The sequence below is a fragment of the Python bivittatus genome, unplaced genomic scaffold, assembly GCF_059951505.1.
Source record: "Python bivittatus isolate LINGU-HERP-01145 unplaced genomic scaffold, Pbiv_v1 ctg000020_np1212, whole genome shotgun sequence".
Classification (NCBI taxonomy): Eukaryota; Metazoa; Chordata; class Lepidosauria; order Squamata; family Pythonidae; genus Python; species Python bivittatus.
In genome coordinates this window covers 29,579,836-29,595,074 of record NW_028277030.1, presented here as the reverse complement: position 1 = coordinate 29,595,074, position 15,239 = coordinate 29,579,836, and positions in this window count along the sequence as shown.

Genomic DNA, 15,239 nt, shown 5'->3' with positions numbered 1-15,239 from the left:
AGAGAATATATATGCATATGCAGTACGTATAGAGGTATGCATCCACTGGAGTGCTCCCATTGGTTCCTTGTGCAGTAAGACCTTGAATCTGACCCTTCAAGTCCTTCACAGCTAAGGGCTTAGAATATCTGAATATCCACATTCATCCATGTGGACCTTGACTGCTTTAAGTGAGTTCTTTCTCTGGGTACTCCCACTGGGTGAAGTGGATGCTAGGGAACAGGCCTTTGAGCTCTCTGGCTGAAGAACACTTTTAGCCTCTCTCTGATATAATTTCAGCAGCAACTGATGGCATTTTAATTTACATTAATTTACATTCATTTTAATTGGGCTCAGGGTTTTTATATATGTTCTGAGATTTTTTTCTATGCATTTTAAATTTATTTTTATCTGTAGAGGACAGAGGGAATGGCCTTGAAGGACAGGAGGAAGAGCAGCTACCAAGCAATGGTCAGATAAAAGGGGCTTGAGCCCGGGGCCAAGAAAGTAACTTGAGACAAGCCCCTGCCTGGTTCACAGGAAGATCAAGGGAGGGAGGGGGAAGCACATTCAGGCTTGCAAGATTCTGTTACTATATTTGTTCCAATAAAATTAGTCCTGGCCTATATGGCATTGGTTTCTTAGTCTGGTCTACCTTACAGGGCTGACATCATCTTGGTTGTATGTTATTCTGAAAATATAGTGAAAGGATATACAGGCATGAAATGAATTAAGAGATTATGCATGCTGATCTCTCTTGCTGGATCAATAGGTATGTTCCCAATTAGTGATTTCCAGCTTGGAGGTTGGGGCAAAAAGGAACTAATAACTTCAGTCGAGATAACTGCATCTGAAAATATTTTGTGGATGAAGATTGTTCAATCTATGTTTATTACTCAATCTGATATGCTGCTTTTGGGGCAAAGGAATCAGAATATGTCTTCCAAAATGCTAAACAAATGTAATTTTTACATAGATATATTAAGTGAGGGATATTGCTTTTGCCAGTTATAGAGAATTCTTCAGTACAAATCTCAGATGATTGGCAGATGAAATATTTCACAGCTGAAATAAATTGTGAAAATGAGATTCCCAATGATGCTTTTGATTTGCATAGAATTGCTGATTGTGAATTATTTATAGAATGTAAAAATTGTTTGCAGGAGATTGTATTAGAAGTCAAGGTTGTTGAAAGGAACTTGGAGTGCCAGGATGTAATGTACTAGAAGTGGGATAATGATGCAGGAATTTTGATTCTAAGGACAGGAGCAATTATACTTACTCCCCCCCCTTGTTGGAAGAACTAGCCCCTCCCCCGATTAACAAACCTGTAAAAACATATTCTTAATTTTCCAATGTTCCCAATTCTTTATTATATTATATTATAATATAATATATTATAATTTTTAATATATATTATAATAAAGAGGGATGAACTAGAGCAGGGATCAAACATAAGTCATTATGAGGGCTGTATGAAAACTAGCCCATGGGCCACAGCACTAGCACTTTTTCATTCACTGATACAAGTATCTGTAGTGAATCCAAAATGAAGAAAATGAAGACTATCATGGTGCGCTGTTAAATAGGAATATATTAATTTTTTAAAAAAATACTGTGAAACATAGCAACCTTCAAAACACTTCACTTTACCTATTTAATCAGGCACCCTTTTTCATTAACCAGAACACCTGTATTTGTCTGGATTGCTGTTTAATAATAACATAAAACCCTTGAACCTTCTTAAATCATTGGAAACTTGGCAAGTCAGAAGTCATGGTCATGTGAGGTCCTCACTTAACAACCTGTGTGGTTCTCACTTAACAATGGCAACTGGGACTGCCAGAATTGACATTACTAAGCAGCGCACTGACATGACATTGCACTTTACAACCAGGTCACTTAGCAACAGCAATTCCTGCCCTAATTGCTGTCATAAACTGAGGACTACCTATAGCAAGAACTATTGGCTACATCAGTCCCTGTCCATCAAACTGTTTCCTTCATAGTGCAAAATAAAGGAGGGATCACCTGGTGTCCTATTTTCTACCTCTGTTTTGCTGTTGTTATGTACATACAAGTGTTAAAGACTGTCCATGCTAATTACCCAAAGGGTTGTTTTCAGTATCTTTGGAAAGTTCTGCTTCATATACTTGTAGTCCTTGACTTATAATGACAGTTGGGACTGGAATTTCCATCACTAAATGATGCGGTTGTAATGCATGACCACATCGCTTAGCAATGGCAATCCTGCAGTCCCGCTTGCCATTGTTAGCTGAATCCCATGGTCATTAGGCAAGGCAACTTCCTGCTGGCTTCCTACAACAAAAGTTGCAAGTCCCAGGCTAGCAGGCAGGTAAGTGGCTGCTGCCGGGTGAAGGTGGGATGGAGGGGGTGCATAGGGGTGCAAGGAAGGGTTGGGGAGGGTGTGCGGGGGTGCCCAGGGGTGTGCAGGAGGCACCATGTGGGTCAGGGAGGGTGCATGGTGGTGTGTGAGGTGCTGCGGAGGTCAGGGAGGGTGCATGGGTGTGGCACAGGTGCACGGCAATGTGTGAGAGGTGCCGTGTGGGTCAGGGAGGGTGTGTGGGGATGTGTGAGAGGTGCTGTGGGGGTTGGGAAGGGTGTGTGGGGTGCATGAGGTGTGATGTGAGTGGGGGAGAAGGTGCAGGGGTGTGGGTTGGGGAGGATGCATGGGGATGCATGAGTGGCTGGTTCAGTGTGAGTGCAGAGGGGCTGGGGAGAGTGTGCGGGTGGGAGAGACTTATCCAGCAACTTGCAAGCTTCCCTGCTGGCTTCCCCCATTGACTCAGGGATCATCTGATTGTGGGGTGGTTGGCAACCAGTCGTAAGTGTGAACGGGTTGCCAAGCACCCAGATCACGATCACATGACTGGGGGTGCTGGGACAGTCATAACTCTGAGAACCAGTCACAACCACCATTTGTTCCGTACTGTTGTAACTTTGAAAGGTTGCTGAATGAATGGTCATAAAATGAGGGCTACCTGTATAGAGAAATATATAGATAATGCAAATCGTTCCCTATTGTTCATGTCTCTTCCTGTTTTGGCCAATTAACTGTTGATGTTTGCTGATGTTTAATAAATAAATATTGAGCTATATTTTGAGTACGTGAACTGAGTGGCCTGTGTGTTTGCTCTGAACTGAATAGAGAGATTGACTGGGAGCATGCTGGGTGCAAATTAAACTTGAAATTACTCACAGTAATTTCCCAATGGGAACAAGGATGTGCTCCTGTTGCAACTTTGCCAGCCACACCAGTCTGATGATGGCCTGACGAGGGGGAGGGGGATGTTGCACAGTCTGGAGGTCTGCATGCAGCCTGCAGACCATGAGTCTGAAGCTCCTGAAGTAGATTTTCTCTTTTCAGATTCAAGATTCCTAAGCATAGTGGTTGTGTATTTCATTTCTCTTGGACCCATCAATAGTGCTCTTCCCAAAATGGCTATTCTTTCATTTTATGTCTCATTGATATAGGAAATCACTGTATTTAGCACTTGCTTTTGAGCAGTGCTGTTGCCTAATATTGCCAATAATTTACCGGATCTCAGAACTCAAGAAAAGGAATGGCAACAAAATATTGCTGGGTGAATAAAATAACCCTTCTTCCTAAAGTTGAAGCTGGTCAGGGCTCTTCATAATCAAGCTGACAATAAATCAAGATATGGGGAATCAAAGACTGCTTTCATGTTTTAAAATGCTGAATGAGTGCCATTGGGGTACTTTCAAGGTGTCGTTAGCTAAAAATTAGACTCTAAATTAGGTGGACTCAACATCTGGGCCTGTTACCACAAATACAACATAAAGGGCTTCCTGTAGAAATGAAAGCAGGATGTAAAAGGATATGATAGCTGGGTACAGTAGAATGAACTTTTTATTTAAAACTGTACACTGATTAATTATCACATTTTAATATTAAAAAATACGTATCTGCAGGAGTATCCTACAGCTTTCCCAGTTGGACTGGAAATTAAAATCACTGCTGTTAGAACTATATCTGTTGCACTCCTTCTTCTTTTTCATTCTTTCTTTCCTTCTTTCTTTTCTATCTCAAAGTTTAGTTTTTGTTAGTTTTTATCTTTTTTATCTTAAAATCTAATAAAGTTACTTAAAAAAAAAGAACTACATCTGTTGCTCATTTTTAATGTAAATGAAAATAGATTTATACCTAGGACAATCCTGCTGCACTAAGTATGAAGAGGAAATTAGTTTTTTCCTGTTTCTGATCCCTCATATGTTTTGTTTTGCTGTTAGTCTATGATTGCTTTTTCCTGAAGCTATTTTTTATTGTACACTTACACAATTATACAGCTGTGAATAAATATCCAATCTTTAGCCTGCATAGTTGCAGAGATATGCATGCAATTATTTGATTTTATTTTGAAAAAGTGAACTGAAATGACAGCATCAGTGTGTGTATGTATGTATGTATGTTTTGGTGAGTGGAACTAGATTATGTTATAAAATTAGCAGAAACTGCACCGCATACATTAATGTGCCCTCAAGTGGAAAAATACGGGTCGGGTAGTACCTCAGATACAAAAGAGGCTCCATTGCAGATTCTGCTTAATGCAAGCCATATTTGTCAGTGAGCGTCTGAATCATGTAAAATACTTAAGATAAATTCCTGTTGTCAAAAGAGATGGAGGAAGTTTTTTCCCCCCCTCAATCCCCCTTGTTTCTTTTTTCTAAAAGCACCTCAACAGGCTGCATGTGAATTATGGTGGTTTGTTCAGTGCAGACCCTCCTTCCTTTCATGAATATGAAAACATGAAGATTAGATGTAATAACTTACTCTGAACTGAAGCAACTTTACAATAATATATGTAGTATATTGTATATATGGTATATTAATTACTATATTTGTACGACCAGCATTATAAATGCACTTCAAAATATACAGATGTAAAAAAGTTGAAAAAGCTCTTGTACATTGGAGAATACTAAATTTAGTCATTCAACAATAACAGCCTAATGTTCGAGAAAGATTATTTTCTATGCCTGAAGGTGGAACAATTCTTTTTCTTCTCCTTCTCCTTCTCCTTCTCCTTCTCCTTCTCCTTCTCCTTCTCCTTCTCCTTCTCCTTCTCCCCCTCCCCCTCCCCTCCCCCCCCCTCCCTCCCCCTCCCCCTCTCCCTCCCCTTCCCCTTCCCCTTCCTCTTCTTCTTCTTCTTCTTCTTCTTCTTCTTCTTCTTCTTCTTCTTCTTCTTCTTCTTCTTCTTCTTCTTCTTCTTCTTCTTCTTCTTCTTCTTCTTCTTCTTTTCATTGCCACCAACTGCTGAGAAGTGTTACCATGCTTGGCTTCTGCTGAAAATATTTAAATCATGTTTTAATAGTGCTTTGACTGGTTTGTTTTTATTTTACTTTGAATATTTTTAGCCACCTTTAAGTGTCATTCCTTGGTGAAAAGGCAGAATATAAATCTAATGTATATATTCATTTGTGCATCTGTATATTATATACCAACCTACATTCATTTGAATTTTAAAAATTTTACTGCTTTTTTAAAAAAAAAATCCATTATAGATTTAATAAGAAAACTGTTTCCCTTGAGACTCAAACTAACTCTCAGAGTTATGTATATTAAAAATAGGACAGCCATTGTGTACTTCTTTGCCCCAGGCATCCTAGGTGAAATCTGAAACTTGCAAAATACATAGTAGACTCTAATAAAATTAATAAAACTTAAGCATGCAACTTTTTCTTATATGTCTTCATCAGCTTATGTGGATTTAAGCTATGGTTTGTTGAACAAGCTATATTGGCCAGGGTCATATATAATGCCAAGCCATAAACAGGGTTTATAAACCACAGACTCCAGTTTCTCACATTGCACTCAGCCAAAACCTAGCATATCACATTATGACTTAATCCAGTGTGTGACTCCAGCCTGGGACTTCTTGTAGCCCTTCCTGCCTGCCTGCCTCCCTCTTCACCGCCCTCAACCCTGAAGGATTCTATAAGGAGTACAGCATCTAAAATATGTATGTTAGCATGTTTGGGCTTCAACATTAAGTTCTCTTTCTCTTCCTCCTCTGTTTTGTTTAACTTCAAGCCTGATAACTTTGAGCTTGACTTGGAACATTTGTCCATTATTTTATGGTCTAACAAAGATATTATCTCCCTACCCACCCCAAATGAGCCATACATGCAGCTATCAGATTGCAGGTTTTGACAGTGCCTACCTGAAATGCTTTTAATGGAAATCCTGTTTTTAACTTGGGCCTGCACATGGTGTCCACAATCACCCTGTCATTTCCCCTTTAATAAGATTGTTTGTTAGACCTTTATGTGGGGGGAAGGAGAGAGCCTTATTTATTTCAGTGGTGAGGCTAGTTTGGTTAGAGAGAGTGAGGATTTGAGTATGTCTTCATAATTTGAATTCAGCAGGAGCCCTTGTTAGAGGATGTGCTCCTGAGCACAATTAACAGAAAATCCCATTAAAAAAGAACAAAATGTTCATAACATACTCTCTGGGATGTGGAGCATAGGCTTTGCCCAGCTACAATGAATACCAACATTCCCTGATATTTAAAGGAAAGGTTAAATGTATTAAGAAATACATAGGCTAGGACACCTATCTAAACTACACCGTGAAGAGAGACTGGCGAATGCCTTTCCTCTCATCTGTCTATCGCTATTTGCCTTAGTGGCCAAAATAGCTTATAAGTGCAAAAACATATTGCTACAATCCCCAGTCAGAACTGGGGGGAAAAATTAGAAGCATCTGTGGTCCTGGTTATCTCTAGTTGTCCATGGGTAACACAGCCACAACAGAGGTTTTGTTTTGCATACAGGACATTTCCAAAGCTGCAGAAATCAGTATTTTGGTCCCAGGAGTGAGCAAAGGACCCATATTTCCATATAGATTTCAGATTAATTAGGCTATCTGCATTTCAGATGAAAAGCTCAACCTGACCTTCCACTCTACATGGAAATGTATCAGGCTCCTCAAAGCATTCTGGTTTAAATCGCATATAACCCACATATGACAGAGCATACAGTATGGCTCTTCAAGAAGTAATGGGACTTGAGAATGGATAATTGAGATCTGAAGGCATGTGGATTTCCACTTGGATATGGCCCAGAAGCTGCAGAAAAGCTATGTTTGGTGCCTCCCATCCTAACATACACCCAGATTAACCTTACAGATGGATTCTTACAAAATGGAGGAAGAGACTCTGACAAAATGATCTGGAAACAGAACAGCTCCAATCCCCTCAGAGTAAAAACCAGCTTAGGAGAATGACTCCATTGGCCTGATATATCTGTTGGCTATGATGGAGTTCCTGGCCAGCTTGAAAACTTCCATAAACCCAACCTTCCTGTTGGCCCCCTGAGAATGCCTTCAGCCTAATTTATCCATTGGTTAAGAAAGAGCCACATATGAACCATTTGGGTCAACTGGCTTGCTTACTGAAAACCCTGTGTGAGCCTTATCTATTTACTGGCCAACATGGAGCTGGGTTAGCCTATGCGTGGACAACCCTGCTGGCCTGAGATGAACACAAGTAGTTCTCTTGGGGGCTGAGTGACTACAGCAGCTATAGCCGCTTTGATTTTGTTCTTTCAGACGGCTCACCCATAGCCCGATTCTGCCTGCTGCTCTGCTTAGGGACCCAGTGTGGCTATAAATCCCGTGCCTCCACTAAGTCAGCATTTGGTAACTGGTATGTGGCCAATATTGTCAGTCAATTTATTGCTATATTGACTATTGTATTGCTATATGCATTAGAGAAGAGATTGGCAGGGTATCACCAAGATGCCTAAGAGACAGATTCAAATGTGCACAAAAATTTGTCACTTTTCAGCAATTTGGATGACCAGAGTATTATCTGAGCATACTGGACAATGTCCAGGGCCAAAAAAGGTTGCCAACTGCTTCAGCATTGATTTCTGTTGATCTTTATTAATCTTCTATAGTTTTTGGTTTTCAAAATTACACTTCATTGGGAATTGTGTTCTGATTTGTGATGGTATCTAGAATGGGGACTTGTTAACTGGGGTGGGGTTTCAGACTATGAAGTTCTTCAATTCTGAACAATATTTTTCTATTATCTCTTGAAACCTAGAGATGTTAACCAAAGTTTGAATTTTCTTTTTCATTCAGTGCAATACACAAACACACAAAATGGCAGTCTTAAAAAAATTATTTATTCAGCTGAGAATCTTCAAGACCATCTTAACTGATTTCTCCTGGACTGTGCAATTATTTGATGCACTGCTAAAACCGTTCCCTCAAAGTCCTGTTTTTCTTCTCTGAAACTGCATGTAACCTGAACAGACAAAAGGCAATCAATTTCTCATTCAATGAGTTTTACTGTAGGTATTATTATTTGCCTCAAAGAAGGCAAGCATTTTCTGTAGGTTATATTGACTTGTGTCAACTGTAATCATCTCCTCTTCAAAGATGCACAGGATCTTTGAAAGTATCTTCTAAGCACAAAACAGCAAGCAAAAGGTAACAAAATAATCTGGCTTTTAAATATGGAGCCTCCCCCAACTGTAGATATCACTGCTAGCATGATATGAAGACATGTTGTGATCACGCACCACATGCACATTTACTTGCTCTGCAGTGATTCTTGTAACTGTAATAGGGTGGTGAGGAGTTTCTGCTTTACCTGGATAATTTTGCTTCACAGATATATGAGCACTACCAGGGGAACAAAGATTGTAAACTCTTAACCCTGATCTTATTTCAGATTAAGTCTCCTAAGAATAACACAAATTCTGCAGTAGAAAAAGTTGAATTCTGTAACTTCTATAAACTGTGCAGATTAACTTGAAGCGTGCTGATGTATATTTTGCAAATTTTTATCGTGTTCCTGAAGCCCTAAATGAGATTCTTTGAAATTAATTCTGAATAGAGGAGATATGGGAAGATTTTGAAACAGAAATCCCTATCCACCCCCTACAAGAATCTGGCTCAATTGTAAGCCAGATCCACCCCACTTTTGACGGAACCTGACTAGAAATGCAATTGTACCACATTGTTAAACTACCTGGTTTTCTCTGCCAGATGGCCTACCTTCCTTGTGCAGATAAAGGCAACTTGGAGAGGGGAATAATAAGTAGCAGGGAGAAAAGTACATCAAAGAGAAGCTTTAAGGATAAGATCACTTTTGCTTGGAGCTGGCAGGATAAAAGCTATATTCTACCAATTGAGAGGAGGAAAAAACAGGATCTATCCTGTCCTGACCTGTCCTGTCCTGTCCTGTCTTGCCTGCCCTGCCCTGCCCTGCCTGTACTATTTTACTTTTCCTAGGCATATTTGTGACATTTGTATATCCCTGTATATCCTTGTAGCACTATACAATATGACATAAGTACCATAGTGGGTGGCACATAGTGAAGTATTGCAGACTGCAAGACCCCTTCTGTGGATAAGTAGAGGCATTCATTGCTTAGAGCTCTATTAGTGCATGTTTAGTGTATTATGTTAGTTTGAACTCCCAGGAATCAAGGCTTACCACTTGAGGCAATGGGGAAGGAGCCTCTTTTGAACTCTCTGAACGCCAAGTTAATATATATGCTAAGCAGCCCAATGCACAAGTAAGACCAATTTCGAGACTAGTCAGAATAATGACATCGTGTCTCATTTCTAGTTGGGTGTATTTATTAACAGTGCCAAACCAAAAGAAAAGCAAGTGGCCAGGCTAAGTTTTTACTATTGCAAGTATAAATCCTAAGAATGATTCAGTGAATCAGCTTGCAAGTGGGCCACCTCAGACACTTTCCGCTGGAGGAGTTTAATCTGGAAGCCTTGTGTTGCTGATAGGGAAACTCCAGGCAAGGATTTGAAATTCAAATGACAGATAAATAGCTTGAGGCTTCCTGATCCTGCTTCTGTGGGTACTTATTTAACATAAAACTGAGCCAGAGCGGGCAGGCAGAATCAGCCTGGGATATGTTGAAATGTAGATTTGAGGTACCTATAAATGCTGGGCCTCTCACCCAAGCATGTCTCCAGGTATGTGAAGGATTGCCTTGAAAAGGAAAGTGGACTGGGTTTATTATAACTTCCCTTCTGACTCCAATTTTCTTTTGTGTGAGGTCTCTTTTCTGTGTCTCTGCTTTACTTTGCAAGCCAAGAAGATCATGGAGAGAGGTTCAAAGGCATAGGGCCTCTGGAGGAGCCCCTCTCACAGCCTTGGCATATGGGGGCAATGTCTTCAAGTCTAAAATTGCCTCCCATTGTTAGTCTTCCAGTCCAAGATGATCTGCTTGACTGAGACTCCCTCTCTGTGTCACAAAGATATAGAGCCTTTTGAATCAAAGGCTGCGTTTGGCCTTTGAGTTGCATGCCAGAAGGAGGTGGGGCATGACAAAGAAATGGGCATAGATTTATTTGAATTTATTGCTACGTGTAACTAAAATTTAAATAAATGCAGATGATAAGATTGCTTCCTACCTAATTCCCACCTTCTACATATTAACAATGACAATTTAGTGGCAGCTCTCGGGATGCACAAAAGACTTCTTAAGGGCTACGGGACATGGATCCCTCCATTAAGGTTTGAGATATAAAACTGTCCCCTATCCTCTTTCCTGAGACTATTTAAACCAGAGATGTCAGATACTGAACTAAGATACTGACTTTGGGCATGAGGAAGTATGTCTCTATTTACAGCTTTGATACCTTGCATCTGCTGCTGGAAACCTGTGATAGATATAGTTTTTAACTGCCTTTTATAGGGGGATGTTATTCTGACATTATAATCTCAGAGCGCTTTCTGTTGTTTTAAAATTCACAAATGTAAATGAGGGAGAAAGATGTTATGAACATGGAAACAAACACATTTAAAAGGTTTATCTAAGCACCTCCATTAAGAAAGTGCATACAGTCATTGTAGCCTGGATGTTTATGCCAGAAGAATGACTTACATTATGGCCTAAACTATTATTTTACTTGTTGCCTGGGCCATTAAATTCACTAGAGCGTCGTTGTCAGAGGCTTCCATATGAGAATTGCCACTGACAAACTTTTGTTTATTACATTATTTTATCCATTGACCAGTTCCTCTCAAGTGTGTGTGTGTGTGTGTGTGTGTGTGTGTATGTATCTGCATGACTGGCATATCTCACTAACTGAAACTTTTGTTCCAGCCCCAGTAATCTCAAATCAAAAAGTATGACTGTTTTTTGAATAGCATAGAATACCACACCATTATAGTTTCCTTATATTAGTAGAATCTTAGTTTTATTTTCAGATAATTTGCAACTTGTAGCAAATGGAGGAAAAGCCCATGTATGCTGTCTTGTGTTTTAGCATTCAAGTAGAAGCTTGTGAGCATTAATAACAGCTGTGTGTGGGAAGCAAAATTATGACTTTACTTCACCAAGAAGGATTATAAAAGACAGTCAACAAACGACTGAATCTATTAAAAGAATGCATCAAAGGCCACTTCAGAATTGCCTTACAAGAGGTGGGGGTGAGAAGCATATTGACTGTCATCTGTTTGTCAAAACTGATAACAGCTTGATTTTTTTATTCAGATGTGCTTAATTTGAACATTTTCATTCTCCTTCTTTCTAAAGACGAACAATGAAGTTTTGATTGGGCATTTCCAGAGCCTCTCTGTCATAGAAAACTGAGTAGTGGGTTGGGCTCAGTGGCTGCTCTAAATGATCCCTTCCAGCTATGTGATTGTATTACTTGTTCTACAGTCATAACATGGTTTCTGAATAGTCATGTGGATTGCACAAAGGATGTACATCTTCAGATTCCCAGCCGCAAATTTTGAAGTAGAGACTGGAAAAGCAGAAAACCCATTTTTTCATGGAACTAGGCAAAATTTGCAGGAGCAGTTAGAATCTACCCAAACTAATAGGGAACAGTGCCTGAGTTTCGGATGGTCAAATCCATGAAATTTAATGTTACGCAGTTTCTCATTTTTCTCTAATCTCAAATCCATTTCTTCTTGCTTCTGCATATTCATGGTGATAGGGTTTAAAGTTTGCATGGAAAGCATATGCATCTCTGTGCACATTTTAGGGATATATGCAATTTTGTGTGCTTGTTCGACTTCCTTTTCTGAGTAGCAAATTGCATCGCAAAATTTGGAAAGCACGAATATTCATTCCATGTATACGCCTGGAAAAAGTGAATTGGATAAATCTGCAGTATAATACATTTTTGTGGCAACTTCTGAATGTGAGATGCACCTGTTTAGATTGTGGCTGCTGAAAAGAACAACCAAAAAGCAGCCCCGAAGTATAGGAGAAGTCAGAACAGGTGTGTTTTTGTTGGAATTGTTGCAAATGAGAACTGGGTGTGATGCAATTCAGATTTTATTTCTGTTGTATGTATTTATCTGAGAGTAAGATTATGCTGAGATCTCCCCTGATTTTATCTTCACAGTAAACCTGTGAGGGAGGTCGGTTGGGGCCAATTAGTTCAAAGGCCCCCAGTGAACTCTGTAGTTGAATAGGCACTTGGAGTTGATTCAAGCCTAGGATTGCACATTTCCATTTATCTCTACCTAGCTTCAGCTTGAATGTTTTCCTTAAAATGGTTTGCTGCAACATCTGTATTGTAAACTTGGGTATATGAAGTAGGATATGAAACCAATATATTTGACTTCCTAAGAAGCTCAGAATGCAGGAGGCATTGATCTTCATTGCCCCGAGATGGGCACCTGGGAGCAACTACTAACCTGGTCTTCTGAGGTTAGGTGTACTTTTTTCTTAAAAGGATCAAGCTGCTTTTACTTGATCCATTTTTGAGTCCTTAAATAGTAATCTGGGGACGGGGACAGGGTTAAACTGGGAACAGTTGGGTAGGGTTCTGTACAGGGAGCAAAGGAGTATGTTTCATGACACTTTCCACTGGTAAGAGACTGTTCTAACCATAATTAAAGGGGTTCTGGGTTATAGCATGGCAGCAACTAGATTGCTTATCAAATTCTGATAGCTATCAGGAGGAACAGGAAAATACAAAGCGTGGAAATTAATTCACAGGCTAATGATTTTTTAATTAGTATTTAAAAGCTCAAACTTCAGCATTATATTTTCCTTTAGGGAACTGTATAGAATAATCCAGGTAATTAGAGGAAGTGGAGATACTAAAACAAACTTATGGATATAATGCAATAAAAGATGTTTGAAGGTCAATAGAAACACTCAAAGCAAGGGTATGAAATTATTGGACAAAAATAAGCCCTTGATTTCATCAGGGATTTTATTTTTTTCACAAAACATTTAAAAGGTCACAACATTAAAGTAAAAGATGAAGCATATATTACCTTTCTTCCCAAATTTGGTAAAAGGTCTTCTTGAACTTTAACTGAACACAGGAAGCAATAACTATTTTAAAATCACTGTTGTGAATTACCATCCAGTAGGAAAAAAAGCTGGTCAGTAATGTGCAGAGGCATAATTCCTTTGATTTTTGGGAGGTTACGAAGGTTGGAGGTTTCAAATGTCCTCTCCCAGAGTCTGCCTGGGTCTACACACTTGGGCCGTGTTTCCTGCCTTGGGGTAGTGACGTCAGTTCCTGCTGCCACCACCTATCTTCCTGGGACACTTCTCCAGTGTCCTCCCCCAACCCTCTTTGTGTGCAAAAGATAGGACCCTTATGACCTGTGCTGCCTTTTTTGTGATTAAAAAGTAAAAAAGTAGAAGAAAAGAATGCAATCTCCTGGCTAGGTAGCATAGAGGTGTGTGACTGAAGTTTCCAGTTTTCCTCTCCAGGAGGTAGACCAATCTCACCAGAGATAACAAGAATCAATCTGTATTAAAAAGGGAAGATAAAATGTAATAATTCTTTTTAACTTCAGATATTAATTTGCATATATTTCCTGTTGAATGAGAAAAATGCAGACCTGCCTCAAAAAAACAACTGCTTTCAAGCGAGTTGAAAAAAATGTTTAATGCAGTACTCCAGTCAGACCACAAGATGCCACAGTCACAAGGCCTTCACAAAGAAACTGGAGGTTTCTTATTGTTGTTTCTGTTGTGATAATGGATGACAAAAAGATTCTAAAGGAAAAATACTATATTCATCCCAGTCTGAAACATGGATGAAAGAAAGCTGACATTAAAGGATGTGGGATCACCACTCCCTGAGGGTATCTGCCCACCCTGCCAGGTCAGATAGTGTCATGGGCTGTGAGAATAACCTTGAGGAACAGGAAGAAGAGTTGCAATCTAGACAATGGTCAGATAAGAGAAATCTGAGTAGTCCAAAGCAGGAATGGAATTTGAGAAAACATCTCAGATTTGGCCTGCCCTAGTTCTCTTGAATGTAAAGGCAGGGAGGGGAGAGGCACATTCAGACTTGCAAGATTTTGTTACTGTAACCTTATAATAAACCTAGTATTCGTATTCATAACTGTTAGCATTGCGAGGTAGACCAGACAGGAAACATGGCCAGATGAACTAATTCTACTTTATTGTAAAGTTACATTAACAGAATCTTGCAAGTCTGAAAGTACATTTCTCCTCCCATCTTCTTCACAGCCCACAAAACTAGGGAAGGTCCTGTCTGAGCCACTTGCCTGCTGTGGGCTACGCTGCCTTTTATCTGACTGTTCCCTTGGCTGCATCTTGTTGCCCTGTTTCCCAAGGTCGTTCTCACGTACTATTACAGTAACTTTGGTTTCGTGGTCTGGATTACCTCGCAGAGCTGACAGACACAGTGGGCACACTTCAGGTCCTGTGCCTTTTCAGTAGGGGCCCCTGCCCTGTGAAATAGCCTTCCTTCAGTGGTCTGCAGCCCCACCTCCCCCCTTAGCCTTCTGGAAGGCCATAAAGAGCTTACTTTTCCCCCCGGGTCCTGGGGTAGAATGAGATGGGAGCCTGTGGATGGTTTTGTTGGGGACATCCCGGAGGATGGCACCAGGTTTTTTGTTTGATTTTGTATTTTGTATTCTTTTTACAATTTCATGGTTTTATTGTTGATGCGAGCCATCCAGAGTTGTGCTCTGAGATGGGCAGCTGTTTAAATATTTTAAACAAACAAACAAACAAACAAGCAATCTGGATTCCTAATTTGTCTTGGGAAGTAAAGACAATGTAACAATGAATTTTGACTTAACATCACAAAGAGAAATATATCAGGAACTTGACACAGAATTTGTGACTTAAACGCTGTTAATGGAAAGTGTCAATTACTCCTGGACTTTCCACTTTGTGGGGATTCCAGTAAATTAATTCTGAGGTTGCTGAATAGATGGACAGCTCTCCATCCTTTCCCCAGCCTTTGTTTCTGAAGTTCTGCCTTGTTTTGTTTTGTTTTG